This window comes from Pinus tabuliformis, chromosome 7, assembly GCF_031772625.1.
Source record: "Pinus tabuliformis cultivar Carrire ecotype Pingquan chromosome 7, CPIR1, whole genome shotgun sequence".
Classification (NCBI taxonomy): domain Eukaryota; kingdom Viridiplantae; phylum Streptophyta; class Pinopsida; order Pinales; family Pinaceae; genus Pinus; species Pinus tabuliformis.
Genome location: NC_142293.1, coordinates 986,519,914 through 986,546,012, shown reverse-complemented (window position 1 = coordinate 986,546,012; position 26,099 = coordinate 986,519,914). Strand labels below are relative to the sequence as shown.

General features: G+C 39.2%; 1 pseudogene; it reads left to right on the top strand.

Moving 5' to 3' along the window:
* LOC149250913 (cryptochrome-1-like) overlaps positions 1 to 26,099 on the top strand; it is a 185,722-nt pseudogene that overhangs the window by 60,476 nt on the left and 99,147 nt on the right.

Genomic DNA, 26,099 nt, shown 5'->3' with positions numbered 1-26,099 from the left:
GACCATGGTTAAGGACACTTATTCCAAGCTGAATGTTGGGAAAATATATCCTAGTGGGCATCATTGGATGTGTGTTTTGGCTAAGGAAAATTGACAAAGGCTAAGACAAAGGCATTAAAAGGAAAAAATGCATTTTGGCACATTCATTTTTGAAAATAAAGGAAATTAGGAGAAAAGTAAGGTGAAAGCTCACAGGTTGCACGTGAGGAGGAATTTGAAGGAAAATAATGGAAAATGAAGAAATTAGAGGCCTCATGCATAGAAAGGCTTCTGAGAATCATTTCATGGCTTTTGTTGTAGAAATTCCCACTTAGATCAACAGATTATGCAATATACTAAAACAAAATACAAGATCTACTTCTACAACACTTTGTGGAAGCTTAATCAAATTGAGAAAGATCAAGAGAACACATATAACTGAGAATGAGAAATCAATCACACATAACACAGAAGAAATAACCCCGGGAAAGCCTTAGCCTAAAATCCCAATCTCTGTATTATCATACAAGTGGAAAATAATCATAGAATTACACAAAGCCTTAGCTCGGAAGCTATCTAGCTCTCAGTATAATCCCTCTGCTACTCATAGACAGTCAAAGGCCTCACACAAACCTTCTCCTCTGTCCTCCGAGCCTCCTATTTCCTTGTGCAGTTTTTCTTGGGGTCCAGTGCTTCCACTTGTGTGAATTCCCACCTCACACAACTCACTTTGCTCAGAAATAACTGCACAAACCTGAAGGAGATAATTCCTTCTGCATGGATGAGTTCCCTTTATAGGAAAAATCCATCCAATTAATAGTACAATGTTCCTCCTTTGATCTCAACTGGGTCTCTGACTGAACTGACATGCACGAGTTATTTATGAGAGAATATTTAGTTATCTGGAGAGCAGCAGTTACATGCATGCAAGCATTAACCAACTTAACTCACAATTAATTCAACAAAATGTTTGAATTAATCTAATTGGACTTGACTCAGTTAACTGAGCCAACTAATTACAACTCGCTATTACAACTCATCCTTATCTCTTTAACTAATGGATAAATTCCTCAATTAATGGAGAAACTGTTGCATGTCCCCACATAGACTTCATGTTTGATTTTCCTTAACTAATAAACTCAAGATGAATTAATTAATTATTTTACAAACAAATTCTAAGATCAAATTTGAATTTTACTTCACTATTTTAGTTTAGGGAATAACTAAAATAGGAATCTATCCCGAACTGCTATTTTTAGCAATGCTATTTATAGCACTTCCATTTTTCATTCCTTGCTGCTATGTCCAACACTGGTACCCGAACTGCTATTTATAGCAGTGCTATTTTTAGCACTTCTATTTTTAGCATTTCTTGTTTCCATTTTCAACACTCCCTCTCAACAAGAAAGGCATTCAACTCGAACCCGATCCTGAACCTTTGGAATGTTCTGCATGCAACACTTCTCCCAAGTGTGGTTGCTCCAACAACATCTAGAAACAAAAAAAACTCCCGACTAACCTCTCTGCTGGGCCAAAAACACCCTCTGATGCTGAAGCTTCCTTTGTCGCATACAAGTGCTCCCTCTATGACCTCTGATTGCCTGCAACACTCCATGCATCTCGCACCATTGCACACCTCTCTGTGCCATCCTGCACTGGTGCAACACTCCTGTGCCTCTTGCATTGCTGCAGCTTGCTAGCTCTGCACAGTCTTGGGACTCCTACACTTTAGCTCTCTCTGCCTCTCCATCCGCATCTGTCTCTACCCACTTAGCCAGTCCTGCTACTCCTTGTTAGGGCTCCTGTAGCAAGGTCTAATCAAAGAGGTTGGGTACCTCAATGATCCTGCCCATATTCCAGCCCTCTTGGGACTATCACTCCACATCGCCCCACCTCCGACCTAGAGGTATGCATGCATGTGATCCCTCTACCCACTTGGCTTGAAATTTCCTCCTATTGGAGGTATCTGCATGAGTGGATGCATCCACTCGATCTCCTCTCGGCTTCTCCAGTTGTGGCTGCTCCACAACCTCTTGAAGCTGCTTCACCAATTGTGGCTCCTCCACAATTGTTTGAGACTTCTTTTGGCACTGCATGTTGAGAGGTAATTTACTCTCCCTCTCAACCACCAAGTATCTAACCTTTGCCTTTCTCCTCAAGGCTTTGCATGCATCTTGTACGTCAAGTGCATACAGGTTCTTGGCTAGCACACCAATCTGTTTCATCTTTCCCGCTGTCACAAAATTTTCTGGAAAAAGAGATGATTTTAAATCAGTGATATCTCCCTAGTCCGAACTCTCATTCATTTTTTTTTTTTTTTGAATTTGGGTATTTTTCTGCAAGGAATCCAAATATGCTATTTGTTTCTAAAAATTTTGCACAATTTTTTTTATATCTGCTCTAAAAACTTGTGGCCCAAATTTTTTTTCTTCGAATTCTCTTCTTCGTATATGAACTTGGCTCTGATACCATGTATAAATTCCCACTGTAGATCAACAAATTATGCAATATACTAAAACACAATACAAGATCTTCTTCTACAACACTTTGTGAAAGCTTAATTGAATTGAGCAAGATCAAGAGAGCACATATAAATGAGAATGAGAAATCATTCACACATAGCACAGAAGAAATAACCCGGGGAAAGCCTCAGCCTAAAACCCCAATCTCTGTATTATCATACAAGTGGAAAATAGTCACATAATTACACAAAGCCTTACTTCAGAAGCTATCCAACTCTCAGTATAATCCCTCTGCTACTCATAGATAGTTAAAGGCCTCTCACAAACCTTCTCCTGTGTCCTCCAAGCCTCCTGTTTCCTTGTGCAGTTTTTCCTGGGGTCCAGTGCTTCCACTTGTGTGAATTCCCACCTCACACAACTCACTTGGCTCAGAAATAACTGCACAAACCTGAAGGAGATAATTCCTTTTGCATGGATGAGTTTCATTTATAGGAAAAACCCATCCAACTGATAGTACACTGTCCCTCCTCTGATCTCAACTGGGTCTCTGACTGAACTGACATGCGTGAGTTATTTATGAGAGAATATTCAGTTATCTGGAGATCAACAGTTACATGCATGCAAACATTAAATAATTAAACTCACAATTAATTCAACAAACTGCTTGAATTAATCTAACTAGACTTGACTTAGTTAACTGAGCCAATTAATTACAACTCAATATTACAACTCATCCTTATCTCTTTAACTGATGGATAAATTCCTCAATTAATGGAGAAACTGTTGCATGTCCCCACATAGGCTTCATGTTTGATTTTCCTTAACTAATTAACTCAAGATGAATTAATTAATTATTTTAAAAACAACTGCTAAGATCAAATTCGAATTTTACTTCACTATTTTAGTTCAAGGACTAACTAAAATAGGAATCTATCCCAACCTGCTATTTTTAGCAATGCAATTTATAGCACTTCCATTTTTCATTCCTTCCTACTGTGTCCAACACTGGTACCCGAACTGCTATTTATAGAAGTGCTATATTTAGCATTTCTTGTTGCCATTTTCAACATTTGTCAAGTTCAATTTTGGAGCTCTCTCATTATTCTCTCTCTCTCTCACTGTATTGGTCACTTAGAGTTTTCTTGGAGCACTCTAGTTTGGAGAAAAGGAAAGGGAAGGGAAGGAAAGGAAAGGAAAAGCAAGCAAGGAACAAGGAATGGAAAGCAGGATCAAGCAACTTCAACAAGAATACTTGCATGTAACCTTTGGCATGTGTGATTTCCTACCTTGTTTGGACATGCATGGCTTTGCATGTTGGTGTATGGTTCTCTCGTTTTTGGTGGCATGGTATTGCCAAGTCATGATAGTGGTTTTGAGCCTAGCCTAACCTTTTTCCGGATGCTATGGTATGTTGGGATATTTATTTCGGTTTTGGAGCTTTGGAATTGCCATATGGATTTCAGAATCCAGGGCAGAGGTGGTCTCAAAGTTCATTCCCAAAGGCCTAGGAATCCCTTGATCGGTTTTGGAAGGATACACAGTAAATCCTGAGGGAGCAATCTCAGTTTAGAGCCTAGTGATCTGGGTTTGGATTGTGGTAAAGCTTGAGAGACAAGGAGATAGGAAATTCCTCAAGGACAATGATGGATTTTGGATGTCATTCCAAATTATGTTTGGTTGTGATTTGAGCACCAGTTTTGGTGTGATCACTGTTGGATGAGGGTGGAGGTGGTTTAACCTTTGGATTCCCTTGATTGTTCTTGGATTGGTTGTTCCGTGAGATCCCACATTCATGATTGGAATATGGAACGAGGGTGGCTGAATGAAAGAGAGATTTGGTTTAGCCATGTCTATGGCCAGGTGGTACATGGAAGTCTTGAACATGGTTGGATTTTCCTATGATTAATAAAAGCTAATTTCTCTTACTTTTTCACTGATTTATACGTGGATTTAATGGTTTTCATATCTCTAATATTTACATGGTTTAATGCTGGTTATAAGCATGGTTGTGTGACTGGTTTATGTCATGATTATTTCATGTATTTACTTGTAACTGTTAAATGCATCGATGCAAGACCTAATTTATGATCTAGTATTTCAATGGAGAAGGAGGTGATCCTTCTGGTTATGTTTCCTAAGTTTCTTCATTCATTTATGCTTTGTCTTGTATCATAGACCTATAGGTTGCATTGATGCCAAGTGTTTGACATAATGTCAGTCCCGATTGGGGATGTTCAGGCCTAGACTTGAGGGTTATTTTTGATTTATCAACATGGTTATGATGTTTGTAATGATTTCTGAAAGTTATAACAAGTTTTGGGCAGAGGCCAGGATTATGGGCTAGAAAAGTGGCTCAAATTCCGAGGTCAATGGCACAGAATTGGAAATTCTTGACCACGGTCGCTGGTAGGCAGGCCTGTGAGAGAAACTTTAGGTTGTTGGTGACTCCCTTACCCATAACATGAGAGTGACTATGTCCTAAGAGCCATAGAATAGCAGTGGGGCCAAGGGACAGGCTGTCTGAGTGGCTGACTTGTCTCCTAAGGGGTCTGTTGATGATATTGGATGACTGTATGTGATGCTCTGTCGATTCCGCTTCCTTAAGATGACATAGGAGGTCAAATCTAGTTGTAGTATCATCTCTCCTCATGTTTACCCTGGTTGGAATGGTTAATTTGGGTAGACCTAGGAGGGGGTGTTACACTCAGCTTGTGTTGACCATCTGCAGTAGCCTGTTGACCCTTTTGAGTCAACCATCCCTATGTCATTTTTACTTCATCGCTTCATGACTTCATCCATACATCAAATAATCGTTGTATGTTCTATGTCAATTGATGGGGGATACATCAAGGCCCTTCTTTGACGAATCTTCTCCTATCAACTCCAACTAATTATCCAGGAGCTTGATCTAGGAACCAATAGTACCTTAGAGCTTGCAGATCTCAGTGGCATGCTTTCTCATGACCGACAATGGGTTTACATCATTGGCTCCTAATTGGTCAAGTTCATTGGTGTTTGACATCAGCTCAGTGATTCACACTTGGTGGACTGTACTAGGTACCTTGGGGTCCATTTTCCTCATTGGTGGACTCCCTTTCGTCTTTTACTGGTTTCCTCATTGGTTGGTAATCATGCGGTTTCTACTAGATTTTACCTCAACACATCTATTCTCATGATGTATATTCATACCATCGAGGTTATGTCAAAGACCTTGGGTTAGGGACATCTCACTCTTATATGTCATCCTTCCGAGGCTGCGTTGGAGTTATGTATCATTCATGTAATTTGAGGACTATCTTAAGACACCTCTCTACCTGTCATGTGTCCATAGTCCTACTAATGTATATTGTGACATAGATCCATATTGTATTTTCTTGTGGCTATGCTCTATCTATTGAATCACATGGATCCACTATGTATGTCTTCATGGCCATGTTCTAGCATTTCATGTCATGGATCCGTAGTGTATGTTTTGGTGGTCATGTTCAATATAAATTTATGACTGAGCATGGGTATTCCCACCTCGGGGATGTTATCAGCACAGATGAGACTTCAGCACTTGAGTTCCTCTGATCTAGCTTTGTAGTCTTGGATCCTTCCTCCCATTTTAATCTTTGAGTATTATTATAATGAATTTTGGCCATTAGTTTCTCTTTTGACCTCATGCATTAGGGGGCATCTGTTATAACCCTATTTTCCACTCCATTATAGTAAGATATACCTAAGAACAACTTACCTCAGTTACTGGCTAGAATGCATCCCCTTTTACCTTTTATTTTACTTATGTGAGATTTATCCCATGATAAAAAGGGTGGAATTACATGATTGAGTTATTTCTCATAATTAATTTTCCAAAATATTATAATTATGAGATAATATTATTTCATAATTGAGATAATTGAGATAATCGAGATAATTGAGAAAAATGTCATAATTGTGAAAAAGGTTTCTAGATTTTCAATTCCCAAGGAGAACAGCTTGAACCACTTGTTTATGAGTTGGCTAGGGGTCCATTATTTTAGAAGTTTCCTAACTTCTCATGCCCTTACATATCTAGATACATTATCCCAAAGGATAGAATAAGCCTATATAATCTCACCAAGAGGAAAGGGGGTTAGATCTAGTATCCACACTATAGCGTAAGAGCTATGATGTATCATGAGAGGAGACCAAGCTACAAGATTGAGGAGAGGATCTCATTTGTTGAAGGTATATTTGTACCATTTGATTCATGATTAATAGAAATATATGGTCCTTCCATGTCTTTACATGTTTGCAACAGTTACATATATTGATTCTATGATGTTTTGAGCTGACGGTCTTCCGAGAAACACCACTTGTTGTCCTTGAGTGTTTGTGCTAGTGTGTAGGTGTTGATATCGAGTGCAGATAAAATAGATCACTTGAGTGGAGTGCAAGGATTTTGCTATGAATTCAAAACCCTTCACCGACCTGCGAGGAGGCTAGATGCACACTCTTTCCTTTATATCATCTAGAATCGTTCACTTGTTGCATGTTTGAGCATTGATTGGAATTTGATTGTCTATTTATTGGCCATTTTTTCTCTTGTTGTCTAGTGATCTTATTCATGGCACAAGATCATGGAGCAATATCTCCTTGCATATAAATTTCATTGCAACACCATCTCTCCCTTGTCAGTCCCTCTATCGCTCTACCTCTATGTCTTTGTTATTCCCTTCATACATATCTAGAGTTTTAATATATCATGATATATTAATATGTATTATAATATAACAAAGTTAATGATATATTAAATTTAATATTGTATAAAAAAAGAATTTAAAAATAAAAATAAAAACAAATTGACAAAAAACAAAATAAAAAACAAATAACATAACTCATATATAATATAGCCATATAACATAATTAAAACAAAATGATATCGGCCCTTGATATATTAACCTAGTCGCATGAGCTCGAGCCCGAGCCCACCTTTGCCCACCTCCGAGTTGCAAGAGAAAGAGCCTCCACTGTCGCAACAAGACCTACGGAAGAGCCTGGATTGGCATCTCAAGGGCCTGAGGAAGCGAAAAGAAAGAGGAAAAAGACCCATTTGTTGTAGACATGTCTTTTTTAAGTGTAAATTGCCCAATATTTGTCTAGGCTTCTATTCTTGAGCTTAATATGTGTTTATAAGCATGTTATAAATAACCTCATGCCAATGATTCTTACGATCTAGATATAACATTTTTCAATCACGAAGCTTGACACGGGTCTTAGAGTTTCGGTTGGGTCAATGTTCTACTCAAGGGTTAGCATGGCGCTCACATTTCCTTGCATGGTTCTTAGTATCCCTCTCTCTAATTGGAAGTCTGCAAGGTTGTGCCATGCCTGCCCACTTCACAGAAAAATAAAAAGGACAATTTATATCACTTAGGCATTGATAGGTACGGATAGACCAGGGAAGCACACACAAGAAGGGATCTCTTCACTAATGAATCTACAGACTATGGATATTTATAAAACTAGAAGTTAGACTTTGATGAGAAAACCCCAAAAACAATTCACATTTTTTTAATTAATTAATTAATTAATTTTTTTTCGCCTTTTTTGTTTTTATTTATATTTATTATTATTATTATTTATTATTTATTTTATATTATTTATTTATTTATATTTTATTTTATATTTTATTTTATTTATTTATTTATTTATTTATTATTATTATTATTATTATTAATTAATTAATTAATTAATTAATTTTTAATTTTTATTTATTTATTTTTATTTTTATTTTTTATTCTGAAACCCTTGAAAGAATTGAATTTAATAGTTAAGGGAAAACATTATTGTAGGTGTATCTTCATACGTTTTTTTTAACAGTGATATATAAACATAACAAACACTCTCGCAAAGAAAATTTGAATGAACTGAAACCTATATATTAACAACTCATAATTTTTTTATAGTGCTGATATATGAACCTCATCATTGTGAAAACAACAATAATGTTCTCTTTATTTATCAGTGGTTAAATATATTAGAAAATAATGGATTAGGGAAACTTGGTTCTTTATCTCTAGCAAGGAGCTCTTCGACTTATTAACTTCTCTTAGAGAAAATTGTCATACACATCTGCTGTTGTGTTTAATGTGCCCAATGTTACTCCTCTCGTTCATTATTCATCTCAAGCATAGAAAAATGACACCAAAAGTTACAACGTTCAAGGGAAATGGAATGTATGGGATTCGACTTGGTCTCTAGACCTGGTCCCAGTGTTAACGCCTATGAATAACATTCAAACTCATATATCCTTTCTCATTTTCCCAACAAAGATATGCACCAGAAAATTGAAGGGATCACAAACCAATTTTTTTTGAAAGTACATGGCTCACTTAGCTGATGGAAAAATCAATCTCTGGATACCAGACTTAGCCTCCCCATAACTAAGTTACAACCCATGAGTTTGTTGTCTTTTTCAACAACAATAATTAGGGAGTTTTATTTCCCTTCCTTTGAAACTCTCGACTTGCAGAGATAATCTTCCAGTGTTTAGGCACAAGGAACTTGAACTATCTTCTCTCAGAATCGAACCCCAAAATGGTGAAAAACTTGGCTTGGAATCAAGGGAACTTTCCTCCCAGAGGTCTGGTGCCTGCAAATATAATGGTCCCTCCTTTCATACACAAAACATCCATATTTTTCCATGGCCATCACCTATAAGAGAAGATTTATTAAAAACACAACATCAGTGAATAAAATCAACTGATAACACCTCAATAACTCAATATTCACTGAAAATCCTTTGCTCCATTGAAGCTTAGTGGTGAAATATGAGTGATTTCACTCTTAAATCCAAACTAGGGTGTCTAGTTTCAACACCAAAGTTCTTAGGCAAATTTAAGTCCCCCTTACTAAATATTTCCCCTATTTAACCTATGGGGAACCACTTTAGGCTAGCAGACTTTATCATAAGCTTCCTAAGTGGTCAAGGACATTACATGTCACATGTTGTATATCATGTTTTCACTATGATCATATATATTATGGCAAGAAACCTCACACAAGTCACCTTCATACTATATAATGTCAGTCTATAATACCCTGAACCTGTAGTGACATTGTAGGTTAGCTTATGTAGCATTAGTGTTGGAGAATGTTACTAGTTCTAGTCTTCATAATTATTGCTTGACTCATGTCATGATGTAATGTTTATGTATCTACTAAAAGAAGAGAGAAATTGTAAAAGAAAAATTATTTATGAAGCATGGGTTTCATGCTTATGCCTTTGGTCTCTAGGTTAAGCATCCATTGAATGCTTCTAGGCTTTTTTCATGATTCATGGTCATTGTCATACTATAAAAGACCCATTTGGGCACTTGTATCAAAGAAAGAAATATTATTATTGTATTTGGAAGTCTAGAATTACCAAGGTCAAGTCATCCAACATTGCTAAGTCAACCTTGAGTGGGATTAAAGAGCCACTTGGAAGGCTATATAAAGAAGCATTTCAACCAATTGTTGCCACTATAACCATATCTATTTTTTTAGAAATGCTCCTAAGTACTCTTTCAAGAAACTCATGATATGAAATGCCTTCTTAATGTACTCGAGGGTGATCAACAACGTCCTTAATATTTGCCATAAAATGATCTATAGAGTTTTAGTTTTTCATATAGAGGGTTTCACAATTCCAATTCTTAGTGTTTGCGATTTGGTATTTTTACTTTATTGATGCCTTGGTAGGCTATCTCAAGAGTATCCCATGTCTTCCTAGAATTATCAACTATTGTAACCATAGGAAAAATTGAATATTTTATCATGTGCTAAATATGTCATAATGTCTTCAAATCTTTATTTCTAGCAACAACTTGTCTATGTGTATTTGTCGTTTCCTATAAAGTTTCATAATCTAGTTATATGAACCATTTCTACATTATACTAAAATTCTTTAGAACAAAGGCAATTCTTCACTTTGATTAAATAGATATCATAAATCATACGAGTCAAAATTAGGTATCCAAAATTAAGTGTTGTGATAGTGCTTGACTACTATTGGATACTGTCAATTTCACTATGGTATTGTATCAATATTTTTAATTTCAATTAATTATCAAGCTCCCCCTTAAATTTAGATTTTCCCTTTTATAAATATAAATTTCTTCCCTTTTTTAATCCATTGTCCACTCTTTTCCTTTCCTTTTAAAAATATTTTACTTTTACAAAGTGAATATTCTACTTTGTACCAAGTTAATTATCACATTGATAATGAAAAATAAATTCAAATTCTCTAGAATCACAATTATTAAACTACCATCACACAACTAAACAAATCCTTTAAATAAATATTTACTCAATACTTTACAATGAAGCTTACTTCAAACCCTAACAATGTTTTATTGCCACAACCTTGAAAAATTCCTCAAAATTGCAATTCAAACAAATTATAAAAAAACTTACAGTGACAAAAATGTTCTTTAATAGAGCACGTGGGGAGGTTATAGTTTTAGAAAATGCATCTCTCCTCAACAAATAATGAATGGCTCTTCTAGATCTAGTTAAAAAAAACTTCCTTTCAACTATATTCTTCCCACTGCAAAATTTGTTTCTCTCAGAATTAAATCTTACACACTATCTAATCACTATATCAACGCCCATGCAATTTTCACCACATTGTTGAAAAATGCAGCAAGAAATTCTCAATTTGATTTTGGCTTGATCAAATTGAGAAAATTCGAATTTCCACACCAACAAACAACTTGGATGATGTTAACTCATGTGACATGGCTTGCGTCACCTAGTTTACTCAGTAAATTTGAGTTGGAGGAGTTAGAGTTGAGTTCAGCATGTGTGATTTCTAATTTGTAGTAATCAAACTCAGTTATCTCAGGCTGTTTTCAATTAAACTAGTTCAAACTTTTGGAGGAACTAGTGGAAGGTTACCTAAGCAGTGATACTTTAGTCAAACTCAGTGATCATCTAGTTAACTTATCAATAAGCCCAATAGCTAGTGCAGGTACAGGTGTTGCATGTAGTCAATATCAACCTAAAGGAATTGCACAATGAATTTGAGGAATTTCCTAAATAATAGGGGCCTAATTTCTCAAGGAAATAAGAGTTCAAGCAGAGGAAAAATTTAACTAAGTCTTGGTAAGATCCTTTCAGTGAGTAGAGAGATAGGTTATGAACTTGCAAGGTGTGATCAGTTGAGAAAAGAAATTGTGATACATCTCTATTTTTCTGATTTAATGAAAGCATGCATTGGGGTTTTTAGCAGTTTTCTTTCCCAGGAAAAATACTATTTGCATGTGTGTGATTTCTTATTGCATGTCTAAGATTTTTGTTCTAAATTGTGAATTAATGTATGAAGAGAAGTAGATTACGTTTGTGTCTTGTGATTTTGATTAAAACTTCATGAGAAGTTGCAAATATACATCATAATTTCTACATGGTATCAGAGCATGATTCACACTAGAGCAGAAATTTCAAAGATGTTTCTTAGGAGGCTTGAATTTGGAGCTCAGTGCAGCAGGATTTCTTCAAAGCTAATAAGATGGCCTTCAATGGACTAAGGCTAGAGTATTCATTGGAAGGCACATCTAGTTTTTTGGCATGTAAGGATCACATGGAGGCGGTATTGGATGTAAATGGATTGCTAGAATACATCAAGACAAATGTTACAAAACCACTGAATTTTGATGCCTAGAACCTTGCTCAAGGGAAGAAATATGTAGCTAAGGCAAGGAGAATAATCTTGTAAAGAGTACAAGATCACATCGTCTCAAATATACACTAAAAAGAAAATCCATTCGCAATGTGGAAAGCACTAACAAAATTGTTTGAGAACAATAGTGGCCACAGGAAGTTGGCGCTTAAGGATAAACTTCGAAGTATCAAGATGCAGAAGAATGACATAATTTCGAAGTATCTAAGCAAGTTTACACAATGTCATGATGAACTTGGTGCGGTCAGTGTTACTGTCCCTGAAGAATACTTGGTAATCCTAGCCCTTCTGGGCCTTCCCAAGAGATGGCATAACTATCAAGATTCAATGAATGGGAGGGAGAAACTGCCATATTGGGAACACTTATGGTCTAATTTGTTACAAGAGGAAATAAGGCTGAATGTTAGAGATGGGAATTCATCCAAGGGCAAGGATGAAGAAAAATTTGCATTGGATGGAAAGGCAAATAATGGAAAAGGGAAGAATTCTCAATCCAAACCAGAATCTAGCCAAGGGGGTAAGAAGAAAGATTTGTCCAAAATTAAATGCTTCCATTGTCATGAATTCAGGCACTATGCCACAAAGTGTCCACACAAAAATGCAAGCAAGAAGACTTCAGGAGCAGCGGCAGGTGAAACCTTGGCTTCACAGTTCAAGCTTGACTTTACCCTCATTGCATGCACGATCATCACAGTGATGGGGTGTGTGGTACTTGGACTTAGATGCATCGTTCCACATGACATAGTGTATAGATTTTTCCAGTGACCTAGAATAAAAAGAATTGTTGATGCACATTGAGATGGGGGATGATGGAAGGTACAACATGACTGATATTGGTACAATCACCTTTTAGAGGGAGTCAGGCTCCCCTAGTCTCAACAATGTCATGTTTGTTTCGAGCCTAAAGAAAAAATCTCTTCTTTGTTGCAGTTTTGGAAGACCATGGTTATGATGTGATCTTCAACAAAGAAAAGCAATTCTTGAGACACATAGCCACATGATAGATGAAATAGATCGAGGTTCCTGTGACAAACCTGTATAAGCTAGATGTGGAATACTGTGTTGCATTAAGCAAGAAGGAAGATGATCCAAAATGGATCTAAAATAGACTTCTAAGTCTAAATTGTTCCTCACAGAGGAAAATGGAAGTCCAAGGATGTTCCTAGAAATAGCCCCATTGCAGAGATCTTTTCCTTCTGAATCTACTGCAACTTGAATGGGCTAAAATGGACATCGGAGGCAGAAGTTATCACAGAAAGAAGTTGCCTTTTATTCTTTGGAAAAAGAGGCAAAATCTTCAAAAATGGAAAAAAAACCCTTATAAAGGGAAATCACATTGGAGATGGGTTGAGAGGAGGACTTAACGCGGAGGTGGAAGGAACCTCTGACTACGACCTCCGACTTATCGCATCGGAGGTAAGCCTTCACCTGATGATGGGACCCTAGGCCAATGCGACATGCGACTGCGATGATCGGCAGATCGACGTCGATGATGCCATGAGGTAAGGGAAGGACCCCCAAGGCTATGTGACATGTGATTGTGATATATCGCATCACATCATCGCATCGCAGTGATATAAAGGGGTGATAACATGCGACTTGTGATCGCCGGACTCGACGGATTTTATAAGCGCAGTTTATAAATTTTGAGTTTCGATAAAAGGGTATTTGTCAGGTTTTTTGTGTATTAGAGGATTTCGATAGAAAAGCTAAAATACAAAGGAAAATGCCCCAAAGTGATAAAGCCAGACCCGAAAGGAATTTTAGAAGAAACCCTATATTACTTGAGTTCCATAAGCGAGATTTTGGGTGGGCCTTAGGCGGTAAGTGGTATTGGGCTGGCTCTGCCCGATCCCATACAATGATCGATGCGTGGCTGGTGGAGGAGAGAGAGAAGCCACCTTTTCGTGTAGGTAACCTTTGTACTCCTAAGCCACCTAGAAATGAATACCAACCGTTGGATTGGAGATCACACAAATCAATGGCGGGGCTTGCGATAGCGACTGAAGGTGGACCTGATATGATTATAGGGCTGATGCGATAATATTTGAAGTCCGATAGAAAGAATTTTGATGGGTTTTTCAGTGTTTTCCTGTGTATTCGGGGTTTTGCCCAATCCACCTATGCGATGCGATATGCTGCCTAATATTGGACTCGATAGGGTTTTTAGGGACGATTTGATGGAATTTCACTTTCAGAATTCATGCCCGACAATGTATTTTCCAGTAACTCTCTATGTATTAGATTTTTCTCCATTTTCAACTTTTTACCTGGAAAACGGCCCCAATCCCTTTGTAATAGCTCCTACTCATCATGCCAAGCGACAACCGGGCATTTTTGGCTGACAATGATGCGTTTGAAGCCACAAAGCCACAGAGCCAGATGGCCAGTCGAATTGATAAGGAGCAGAGAATGCGCAGAGGGATGATTATACGCAGAGAAAACGGCTGGGGAAGCTGGAGAGCCAAAAAAAATGCCTCAAAGAGAGCCATAGAGCCAGTTGATGAGGGGGAGAGCAAGGCTAACAAGAGCTAATGCGCAAAGTAGCTAAGGGAGTTGCTTGGAGGTCAAGTAGATTACCGAGGCACGTAGAGGTCGAGAGAGAGCTCAGACAAGCTAGAGTCGAAGAGCCAGAACCAGAGCCAGAGCTGAGAGCTAAGAGCTAGAGCCAAAGAGCCAGAGCCAGAGCCAGAGATGAGAGCCAAGAGCCAAAGCCGAGAGCCAGAGCTAGAGGTAGAGTGAGAGTCGAGAGCCAAAGGGCCAAGAGCTTCAAGATCCAGGGATAAGATGGTGTTCTAAGCCCACTGAGTTCTGTGTAAACCAGTGGAGTTGAGCGTGGAGCTTGTAAAAGAACTATTGCCATAATCCCAGAGAGCCTAGTTGAGTTAACTAGAGCTCAAGGAGATGTAGCCCAAGAGTTTTGGGTGAACTCCATGTTTGTTAAGTTATGGTATGTTCTATGCTTATAACAGTTTACTTCTTTTCCTTATTATATTCCAAAGATTAGCAATCACACGTACATAAAGTAAAGTGCAGATAGAACATTAAACGATCGACAGAAAACAAGCCAAGACAAGAGACACAAGATGTGGCGGCTAGCCAGGGACAAACCCCACAATGTGTGGGCAAACCCTTTGATCAAATCTCCTTTTATCTTCAATAATTCAACAGAGAGAAATAGTACAATAAATCTGATTCATATCAGCAGTAGCAAACCCTAGATCAATAGCATTAGCATTAGCGACTTCATTATCAAACTAGGGCAGACGATATCTTGCAAACCGTTCGTCGGGTTGACTTCATTCCACCACCAAAAGTTGTGGCTTTCAGAGGAGGTTCAGATGAACCTATAGTTGAGTTACAAAGAGGAGATCTTCTAGGCCACGCAGGTCAATCTTTACTTCTGCAGTTGCAGCTTCAGTTTCACCAATTTCCAGCTTCAAACTAGGGCAGTCGATATCTTGCAAACTGTTCATCGGGTAGACTTCATTCCACCACCAAAAGTTGCGGCTTTCAGAGGAGGTTCAGATGAACCTACAACACAATTCCAAAGAGGAGATCTTCTAGGCCACACAAGTCAATCTTTACTTCTGCAGTTGCAGCTTCAAATTCAACAGCTTCCGGCTTCACATGTGTGAGAGAGAGACCCATTTCAGCGCAGTAGAGAAGAGACTCATTTCTGCGTAGTAGAGAGAGAGAGAGAGATGTGATGAGATGAGTGAGTCCAAATGAGGAAAATTCCTCTTATATTTATACACAACGTTGGTGGGTGAATAGATGCGACTGTTGGGCTTCTGAGCCTACATGAGTTGTAGGTCGGCTTGATAATAATTCCATAATCAAAATAAATTCATATCTCCATGAATACTTATCGGAATCGGATGATATTTATATCAATCCTACACCTCTCGACGAGAGGAATCTAATAAAAATATTATCAGAAATGAATAAGATGACCCACATGAAGTTTTGCCCTGGTTGCCAATTTTAACACTCCCTCTCAACCATGGAGAACTTCATCTGCAATCTGTCTATCAGTCGTTACTATTCATCCATCAAATGCACTGCCCTGTATAGCCTAACCCTTGCGCTGCTCTGCTCTATTATGCTTGTTCTGCTTTGTCTTGTTCTGCCCTACACTGATCTGTACTATTTTGCTCTGTTCTGCTCTGCTCTTGCACTGTTTTGTTCTGCTCTGCTTTTCTCCGAATTATGAAGAAAAAGAAATGATCGAGGATGTATCATACTAACTCAAAGTCAGTCTTAGAGTATGTACCACTGGTCCCAGACCAGCCTCAACCAACCCGAAGTCAGCGTCATAGTGAGTACAACTCCACTGGTCCTAGACCAATATCATCCTCCACTGACTCAAAGTCAGTCTCAGAGTGCATACCATTGGTCCCAGACCAGTCTCAGCTGACCCGAAGTCAGCTTCATAGTAAGTACCACTCCTACCACTGGTCCCAGACCAGTATCGCAGTCTTAGAGAGTGTACCACTGGTCCCAGACCAGTCTCAACCAACTCGAAGTCAGCGTCATAGTATGTACCACTCTCACTGGTCCCAGACCAGTACTGCACTGACACGAAGTTAGTCTCGGAGAATGTACCACTGGTCCCAGACCAGTATCGCAATTTCAGAGAGTGTACCACTGGTCCAAGACCAGTCTCAACCGACCTGAAGTCAGTGTCATAGTATGTACCACTCTCACTGGTCCCAGACCAGTACTGCACTGACACGAAGTCAGTCTCGGAGTATGTACCGCTGGTCCCAGACTAGTCTCAACTGACCCGAAGTCAGCGTCATAGTATGGTACAACTCCTACCACTGGTCCCAGACCAGTATTATTGATCCCAGATCAATGGAGGTCATCCTAGCGTAGGGAGTATGGTAGATACAACGATGCGTCCATCGGTACTACTATGGTCCCTAACTTCATTTCCCTGCTCATTGATCAGATGAGAGGTACTTCCCATGAGTCCTAGACTGCATGGGTAGGATGCCTTGACATGAGAACTAATCAATCCTGTCCTCACAGGAGAACACATCAATCCTGCTACAATCGCCCTGGAGAACACATCAATCAAGGCTGCAATGGAGAACACATCAATCCAGGCCTCACAGGAGAAATAATCATCCTGATACACAGGAGAGCGAATCATCCTGTTCCACAAGAGAGCGAATAATCTTGTCCCACAAGAGAGTGAATCATCTTGTTCTAGTGTGCACCACCAGGGGAGGGTAAGTCACCTTGTGATCATATGTTGCTCCAATAGGAATTGCAAGCCCTCAGAGCTCCCAAAGCTCAATGTATGCAACATGCAGGACCCTTGTATAAGGGTTTCTTGCTGACTCCAAGTCGTTTGGGAAAATCATAGATTAGATCTTTCCTCGAGGCTTTGACAAGGTGTATCAACCTATACATCATCTTAATGTGATGGATCTTCCTTGCTCATCGACTTACCATATCCCAGATGATGTCTATCTGCTGGAGCAATTGAAAAATACAGGATTCCTCAATAATCGAATCCCACCTCTGGTTGTTATAGAGAATCACAGTGGTATCCAATGTAAATCCAAACAGCTCACTGAAGAGCTTTCGCAACCAGACTGCCTCACACGAGGTTATGCTAGCAACAATATATCTTGCTTTGGTGGTGCTCAAAGCCACCGACTTCTGCTTCCTGCTCATCCAGGATATCGAATAAGATCCCAAGGTGAAACAGTACCCAGAAGTGCTCTTACGGTCCACCACACTGCCTGCCCAATCAACATCAGTATATCCAAGTAGTCTCACATCTCCGACAGTGTATCTTAATCCATGAGAGATTGTGTCCTGAAGACATCTCAGAAGATTCCTGGCATCAATCCAGTGAGGCTCAACCAAATATGAGCTCACAATGCTAACTGCAAAACATATGTTCGGATGAAGTTTCACCAAGAACATCAATGCGAATGAGTTTTTGAAACTCAGAGGCATTTCCCAAGTCTGGTCCGACATCACTACCATATAACTTCTAAAAGTTAAGATCCTCGAGGTAGTCACAGGCTTGCAGTCCATCATACCAAATCTTTCCAATATATTTACCACATATTTTCCTTGAGATAGGAAAATTTTCCTTGGCTTCTGCCACACTTCAAGTCCTTGGTCCTTCATTTCAAATTCAGAAGCCATCTCCCTCTTACATTTGTGAATGAGAGGGTTTGCACCTGTTAGAAAGAGGTCATCCACATACAACACCAGTATGAGAGGCTTGTCATCTTCAACCTTAAATTAAAGGTTAGGATCAGCTTCACTCCTAGTGAATCCCAACTTCATCAAGTAGCTATCGATCCTCTCATACCATGCTCGGGGTGCTTGCTTCAGCGCATAGAGAGCCTTCTTCAACCTGCATACATGAGATTTTCAATCATAAATCTCAAATCCTTTAGGTTGATCCACATAGACCTCTTCTTTGATAGAACCATGCAAGAACGCGGTCTTAACATCCATCTGATGTAGGTTCCATCCTTATGAAGCCACAAGGGCTATGATCAAGTGGATGGTCGTATATCTGGCAACAGGTGCAAATATCATAGTCTATACCTCCCTTCTGGGATAAACCATGAGCAACAAAATGAACCTTACACTTTTCCATACTTCCATTTGCTGCATGCTTTATCATGTAAAGCCATTTTGAAGTAACAATTGTCTTGTCCAGGGTCTGGGAACTACTTCCTAGACATCATTCTCCATAATAGACTCATATTCTATGGTCATAGCATCCTTCCATAGTTAATGCTTGATGACATCTGAGAATGATGAAGGTTCATTTTGTATGATCGTGCTCATGATGGTCAGGTATCCCTGATACCTGTTAAGTTTCTTACTTTGATGGAAGGTTCCTCAGGGTGCAGCATGTCCTTCAACATCATCAAGTATCCCCCAAGCCATGAAGGCCTCTTCCTAGAAGAGGAAGGCTCATGTGGATGAGGATCAATCAGATCCATGGGTTCTTCTACATCAGGCATTGATTCATCATCCTTTTCTTTCAGTTCCCTGGTGTCGGCTTCTTGAGAGCTACTCAAAGTCAGCAGATTGTCCACCTTGCTGAGAGCCATATCTTTGTCAAAGGTGACATCATGACTAATCATGACTTCCCTTTGACCGGTGGTGAACATTTCTTCAGGAGTTGAGGAACCCAATGCTTGATGAGGGCATCGATTTTGTACATATACGACGGTAATTGTAGTTTCAGCCCATAGAAACTTTGGAAGTCTTTGATCATGTAGCATGGCCCGGACAACTTCCATCATCATGTGGTTCTTCCTTCCCACCACACCATTCTGCTCAGGAGTATGTGGTGTAGTAGTCTCCCTCTTAATGCCAACCTCAGGTATGCCTTAGTAAAGCAATTGTAATATATCAGAGGTCTTGCTTTGGCTTGAGGGGAATGGTCCCCTTTTGAGCTTTCCTTTGGCACATCCTGGACATACACCTTCTTTCTCTACTTGGAATTCGGGCATCCCTGTTACCATTTGTCTTACATCGGGTAGAGCTTTGTAATGAAGGTGGGCAAACCTCCGATGCCAAAGTTCGGACTAAAGAGTTGTGTCACAAGAAATGACACCTAGCGGACTTCCATCGACCTGATATAATGAATCGACACTAAACCCAAGAGTAAAGGCATCTTTAACATTATTTTTCCATATACATACCTTGCCATTGCTGAAGGTTACCTTGTAGCCTCTGTCTTCCATTGCCAAGATGGACACTAGGTTCCTTTTGAGGTCAGGTGCATTTAATACATCCTAGAATTTCTAGCCTTCTTGAATGCTTGTCCTCTTCCTTGATTCCCAGTTCTCCTCTTACCTTTGCTGTTGAATTTGTCATTCCTTTGATTGCCATCAGAGGGATTTCGAGTTGCACCAATGCATACTGTACCATGCTTCTCTAATCATGATTATCATCACGCTGCCCATGTCCATGATTTTATCCATCATAATGCTGATCAAACTAGTGTGCATCATCATCATGCTATCCTATACGTCCATGATCTCATGTTGCCCTTTATGTCCATGATTTCATTCATCATGATCTCATACATAGTGACTTGCTTTATTGCAAATGTAACATCGTCATTTTCTTCTAGCCTTAGGTCCAGCCTTTCCTTTTGATTTAGTCCTGGAATTATTTCTTTTCTTTGCATGAGAAGAAAAGGAAGCAGGAGGACCTTTAGGCATGGGCATTTCTTGCACTTATTCGCTTGTTTCTTCTTTAATGCATCTAGTCATTAATTCCTCGAAACCAGGAATTACATTATAGTTAAAAAGAGTAGTCATGAACACATACCATTCAAATGGCAATCCTCCAAGAGTTGTGAGTGCCATTTCTCTGTCAGTAATAGTTTCCCCAATAGATAGGAGATCGTTCTTCATCTCGGTGATTCTTAAGAAGTATGCTTGCATACTTTCATCTTTACCCTTCTTGATTTCCCTTAGCTTATTTCTAAGAAACAAAACTTGATTTGCATCATTAACTTTAAATAAACTCACCAGTCTATCGTAGATTTCATTGGAGGTGTCCAGTTCAGACATGTAGGCCACCAAGTGCTTGTCGATAGAGTCCCGGATGATCTTCTATTGTTTTGACTTCTCCATTTTTTCATTTGTTCCAGGCAGCATCAGATGCATTTGATGGAGGCTCAACAATATTGCCTCTCACATTCCAACACTCCTTGATTCTCAAGGGTTAGATCGATAGACATCTTCCATCCGTGATAGTCAGCTTTCTCACGGAGCTTGTCTTCAGCAGGAAAGAGTGTTGAGGACCCCATAGTTCTTTTAGGACAGCCTTGCCAATATTCTCTTCGATGATTGCTCTAGCTCTTGCTCGGGCTTTGTCTTCACCTCAGCTCTGACACCATGTTAAGTTATGGCATGTTATATGCTTATAACAATTTACTTCCTTTCCTTATTATATTCCAAAGATTAGCAATCACACGTACATAAAGTAAAGTGCAGATAGAACATTAAACGATCGACAGAAAACAAGCCAAGACAAGAGACACAAGATGTGGCGGCTAGCCAGGGACAAACCCCACAATGTGTGGGGAAACCCTTTGATCAAATCTTCTTTTATCTTCAATAATTCAACAGAGAGAAATAGTACAATAAATCTGATTCATATCAGCAGTATCAAACCCTAGATCAATAGCATTAGCATTAGCGGCTTCATTACCAAACTAGGGCAGACGATATCTTGCAAACCGTTCGTCGGATTGACTTCATTCCACCACCAAAAGTTGCTGCTTTCAGAGGAGGTTCAAATGAACCTACATTGCAGTTCCAAAGAGGAGATCTTCTAGGCCACGCAGGTCAATCTTTACTTCTGTAGTTGCAGCTTCAGTTTTAGCAGTTTCTGGCTTCAAACTAGGGCAGTCGATATCTTGCAAACCGTTCATCGGATTGACTTCATTCCACCACAAAAAGTTGTGGCTTTCAGAGGAGGTTCAGATGAACCTACAACACAATTCCAAAGAGGAGATCTTCTAGGCCACGCAAGTCAATCTTTACTTCTGTAGTTGCAACTTCAAATTCAACAGCGTCCGACTTCACATGTGTGAGAGAGAGACCCAATTCAGTGTAGTAGAGAAGAGACTCATTTCTACGTAGTAGAGAGAGAGAGAGATGTGATGAGATGAGTGAGTCCAAATGAGGAAAAGTCCTCTTATATTTATACACAACGTTGGTGGGTGAATAGATGCGACTTTTGGGCTTTTGAGCCTACATGAGTTGTAGGTCGGCTTGATAATAATTCCATAATCAAAATAAATTCATATCTCCATGAATACTTATCGGAATCGGATGATCTTTATATAGATCCTACACCTCTCAACGAGAGGAATCTAATAAAAATATTACCATCCATGAATAAGATGACCCACATGAAGTTTTTCCCTGGTTGCCAATTTTAACAATGTTAAACTTGCTGTCTTATGTGTGATGTTCATTTGTTGCATTGTTCCACTGTTATATGTTTTATATCAGTTTAAGAAAATCAATTTACAACACATAGAAAAATTTAAAACAAACATAAGCATACACCTTATTATCAAGCACATTATTAATTCTGCATTGGTCAATCATAGTTGTCTTGGGAATATATAAGCTTTGGAAGTGGGAGAGGTTCTTGTAAGATCACAAGAAGCCTTTAGAGCCCCATTTTCAGATCAGGTGGTATCGAAGCCTGAGATTGATTAACCCCACCTTCAAAGAAGGCTATATCAGAATGCTTGATTGACAGAGCAACAGTTACTTGTCTGAAAGGTGTTTAAACAGTCAGAGGTTGATTGTATGTTTGTTTGCAGACTGACTATTGTTTGAGTTTGCAGAGGTGAAGGGAAAGATATTGATAGCTCAGTCCAGGAAGGACAAGAAGGAAGAAGGGTTGAAGGCATTCTTCTTATCCTAAAGGACCTCAAGGCAATCCTTGAAGCACAAGAGGTTTGTTGCAAAAGGTTGTTGAATAAGCTCTTTATTAATCTTGTTTGAAGTTCTTTTGTTCATTGGCATAATGACAACTCTACAAGTGAGTCCTCAAGTTCTTCTTTCTTCGCAAGAGTCTTTGATGAAGACATGAAGCAAGACTTGTCCACCATGATGGATATGGTGAGAGAAATGTATGAGGGTGGAAGGAAGAGCAACCTACTTATAGAGCAGTTGAATTCCGTGGAGGAAGAGAAGCAGATGCTTTCTGACAAATTGCAGGAAATGGAGAGGCAACTTCATATTGCAAATATGAACCTAGAAAGGATGCATGAGTTGGAGTCACAGCTCTTTGTTGCCAAAGAAGCCTTGGTCAAGTATCAGCTTGAAGAAGAGGTAAACCATTCCAGTTTGTCTTCAAATTATTCTAAGAATGTTTATATTGGTTCTTTTGAAAAACATACTAGAGGCATAGGTTCCAGGCTAATGTCCAAGATGGGCTATGAGGGAAAAGGCTTGGGTAAACATGCACAAGGTATTGTTGAGCCAATAATGGTTGAGGAAAGGCCTAAGTATTTGGGTCTCGGCTATGGACAGTCTTATGGAGAGAGTTCCAAAGCTGCCATGAAGGCCATTGAAACAGTTCCAAGAAGGAGTGTCATTTCAAGTCCTCTACCTTAAGAGTGTGAATATTGTTTTCAGGAGGAGCGCAATAACTTGAAACATCATTTGCAAGATGTAGGTGTTCAGAAGCACACAATTGAATCAGAGAGTTGTGGAAACTCTAACATCCTTGAAGAGATTGATGGTGTTCCAAGGGAGCCACTTCTTCATTTACTTCACCTCCTCATGAAGGAAATAAAGGTGAAAAAGAAAGGTATAAATCTAGTTCTAATCATCTTCCTTTTGATTTTGCAAAGCATGATAAATTTCCACATAGATATGGGAAAAGAATTGCATGTTCCTTTTGTGGTTTGGATAACCATAATGTTTCTAGATGTTGGAAGAGAATGGCCACATACAAGAAACTTTTGAAGGAAAGGAACCAAGAAGCGAAAGGTCCATTGGACAAGGCAAATCATGCTGTCAAGAGGATGCACATGTAGTGCACTTACTGCCATAAGCAAGGGCATCTTGCTGAAAAGTGTTGGACTTTGAATCCAACAATGCTTCCACAAAATTTGAAGAAAGTGGAAAGAGAAGATGGCAGAAATGGAAAGGAAGATTCCATGATTGATGTGTTTTAGAATGATTCACATGTTGATGCTTATATGTAGATAAAGGTAGTACCTTTGAAAGGGATTGGTGAGAAATGGTTAGAATTATTATCCAATTAAGATTGCATGTCTATTGATGCATCTATTTGAATTTCTTTGTTAATAGAATGCAAGTTGCAGGATTTTACCAAGAAGGTGAATGGAGAAGTTGAATAGAAGACTCACTTTGTTGTTGCAACATTATATTTCAGCTTCGAAAGTACAGTGTGCTTAAGCAAAAGTTGAAGGATGAAATGCATGCATGAGCTTGATATGCGTGAACACAGGGATGTTGATGATTTCCTTGTTTTTGAACATGTTAATTAACTTGTAGGGTTGATTGCTTTGACATGCATGTGATGCAATGTTGATTTGGGAGAAGTTAACTTGGTCTCCAAGATGGAGATAATGATGAAGTGTTTTCATCTTAGAAAAAAGAGTCCTAGAGGTCTTTTTCTACATGCTTGACTTGAGGGGTCATTTGTTTTACAGGCATGTTTTGTGGGCTTGGTATCTAGTCCACCATTTGTATGTAGATGTAAGACATGGAGGTGTTCACAAGATGTGAAAATCTGTTTCTTTTGTTGAAGCAGGAGGTTAATCCATCCAGTTGTTGTCTATATTTCTATTATTGTTAACCGTTTTTGTTGGTAGCTTGTCAAATAGGTACAAATGAAAATTTTGTGGAGCAGATGTGACTTCACATTGGTTTGAGCCACCTTGGATCAATGATCAAGGTAGAAAAGTTAAAACTACCTTTTGTAACCTTCTTAGTAGGAGTTCTACATGAAGTCAAGAAGGAAGACAGTTCTTCCTAGGAGGACCAGTAAATCCAGGAAGGGAAGTGGTCAAAGGCATTGGTTCAGAGGCACTGTGCAAGGCAAGTGTATGGAGGCTGAAAGAAGAGGGTGTTGTTATTCTCATTTACTGTTCAGATCAGTATGTCAATCTTTTGGAGACCAAAAGTTCTTTTAGTGGGAAGGTGTGATCCAAAATGGATCTAGAATAGACTTATAAGTCTAAAGTGTTCCTCACATAGGAAAAATGGAAGTCCAAGGATGTTCCTAGAAATACCCCCATTGCAGAGATCTTTTCCTTCTGAATCTATTGCAACTTGAATGGGCTAAAATGGACTTCGGAGGCAGAACTTATCGTAGAAAGAAGTTGCCCTTTGTTCTTTGGAAAAAGAGGCGAAATCTTCAAAAATGGCAAAAAAAAACCCTTATAAATGGAAATCAAATTGGATATGGGTTGAGAGGAGGAATTAACATAGAGGCGGAAGGAACATCTGACTACGACCTCCGACTTATCGCATTGGAGGTAAGCCTTTGCCCGATGATGGGACCTCGGACCAATGCGACATGCGACTGCAATGATCGACGAATCAACGTCAGCGATGCCACAAGGTAAGGGAAGGACCCCGGGGCTGTGCGACATGCAATTGTGATATATCGCATTGCATCATCGCATCGCAGTGATATAAAGGGGTGATAACATGCGACTTGTGATCGCCGGACCTGACGGATTTTATAAGCGCAATTTATAAATTTTGAGTTCTGATAAAAGGGTATTTGTCGGGTTTTCTGTGTATTAGCAGATTTCGATAGAAAAGATGAAATACAAAGGAAAATGCCTCGAAGTGATAAAGCCGAACCCGAAAGGAATTTTAGAAGCGGCCTTATATTATTTGAGTTCCGTAAGCAGGATTTCGGGCGGGCCTTAGGCAGTAAGTGGTATTGCGCTGGCTCCACCCGATCCCATACAATGATCGACACGTGGCTAGCAGAGGAGAGAGAGAAACCACCTTTTCAGGTAGGTAACCTCTGTACTCTTAAGCCACCCAAAAATGAATACCAACCGTTGGATCGGAGATCACACAGATCAACGGTGGGGCTTGCGATAGTGACCGAAGGCGGACCCGATATGATTATAGGGCAGATGCGATAATATTTGAAGTCCGATAGAAAGCATTTTGATGGGTTTTTCAGTGTTTTCCTATTGTTGAAGCCCCGAAAATCGGTCGACAACAAGGGGGATACCCACCCAGTCCGGACCTTGGTTGGCAGCTCCTTATCCGTTTGGTATAGCGGGTCCAACTGGGGATAATGGGACTAGTTTCCCAATCTAAGGGTGTGTGTGTGTGCAGAGTTTGATGATGCTGATCTAAGAGTTCTAATCTAAGCTACTTTAATCTAATTCTATGCTATTGTAATCTAATGAAAACAACACATCTAATCTATGCTAACCTAGG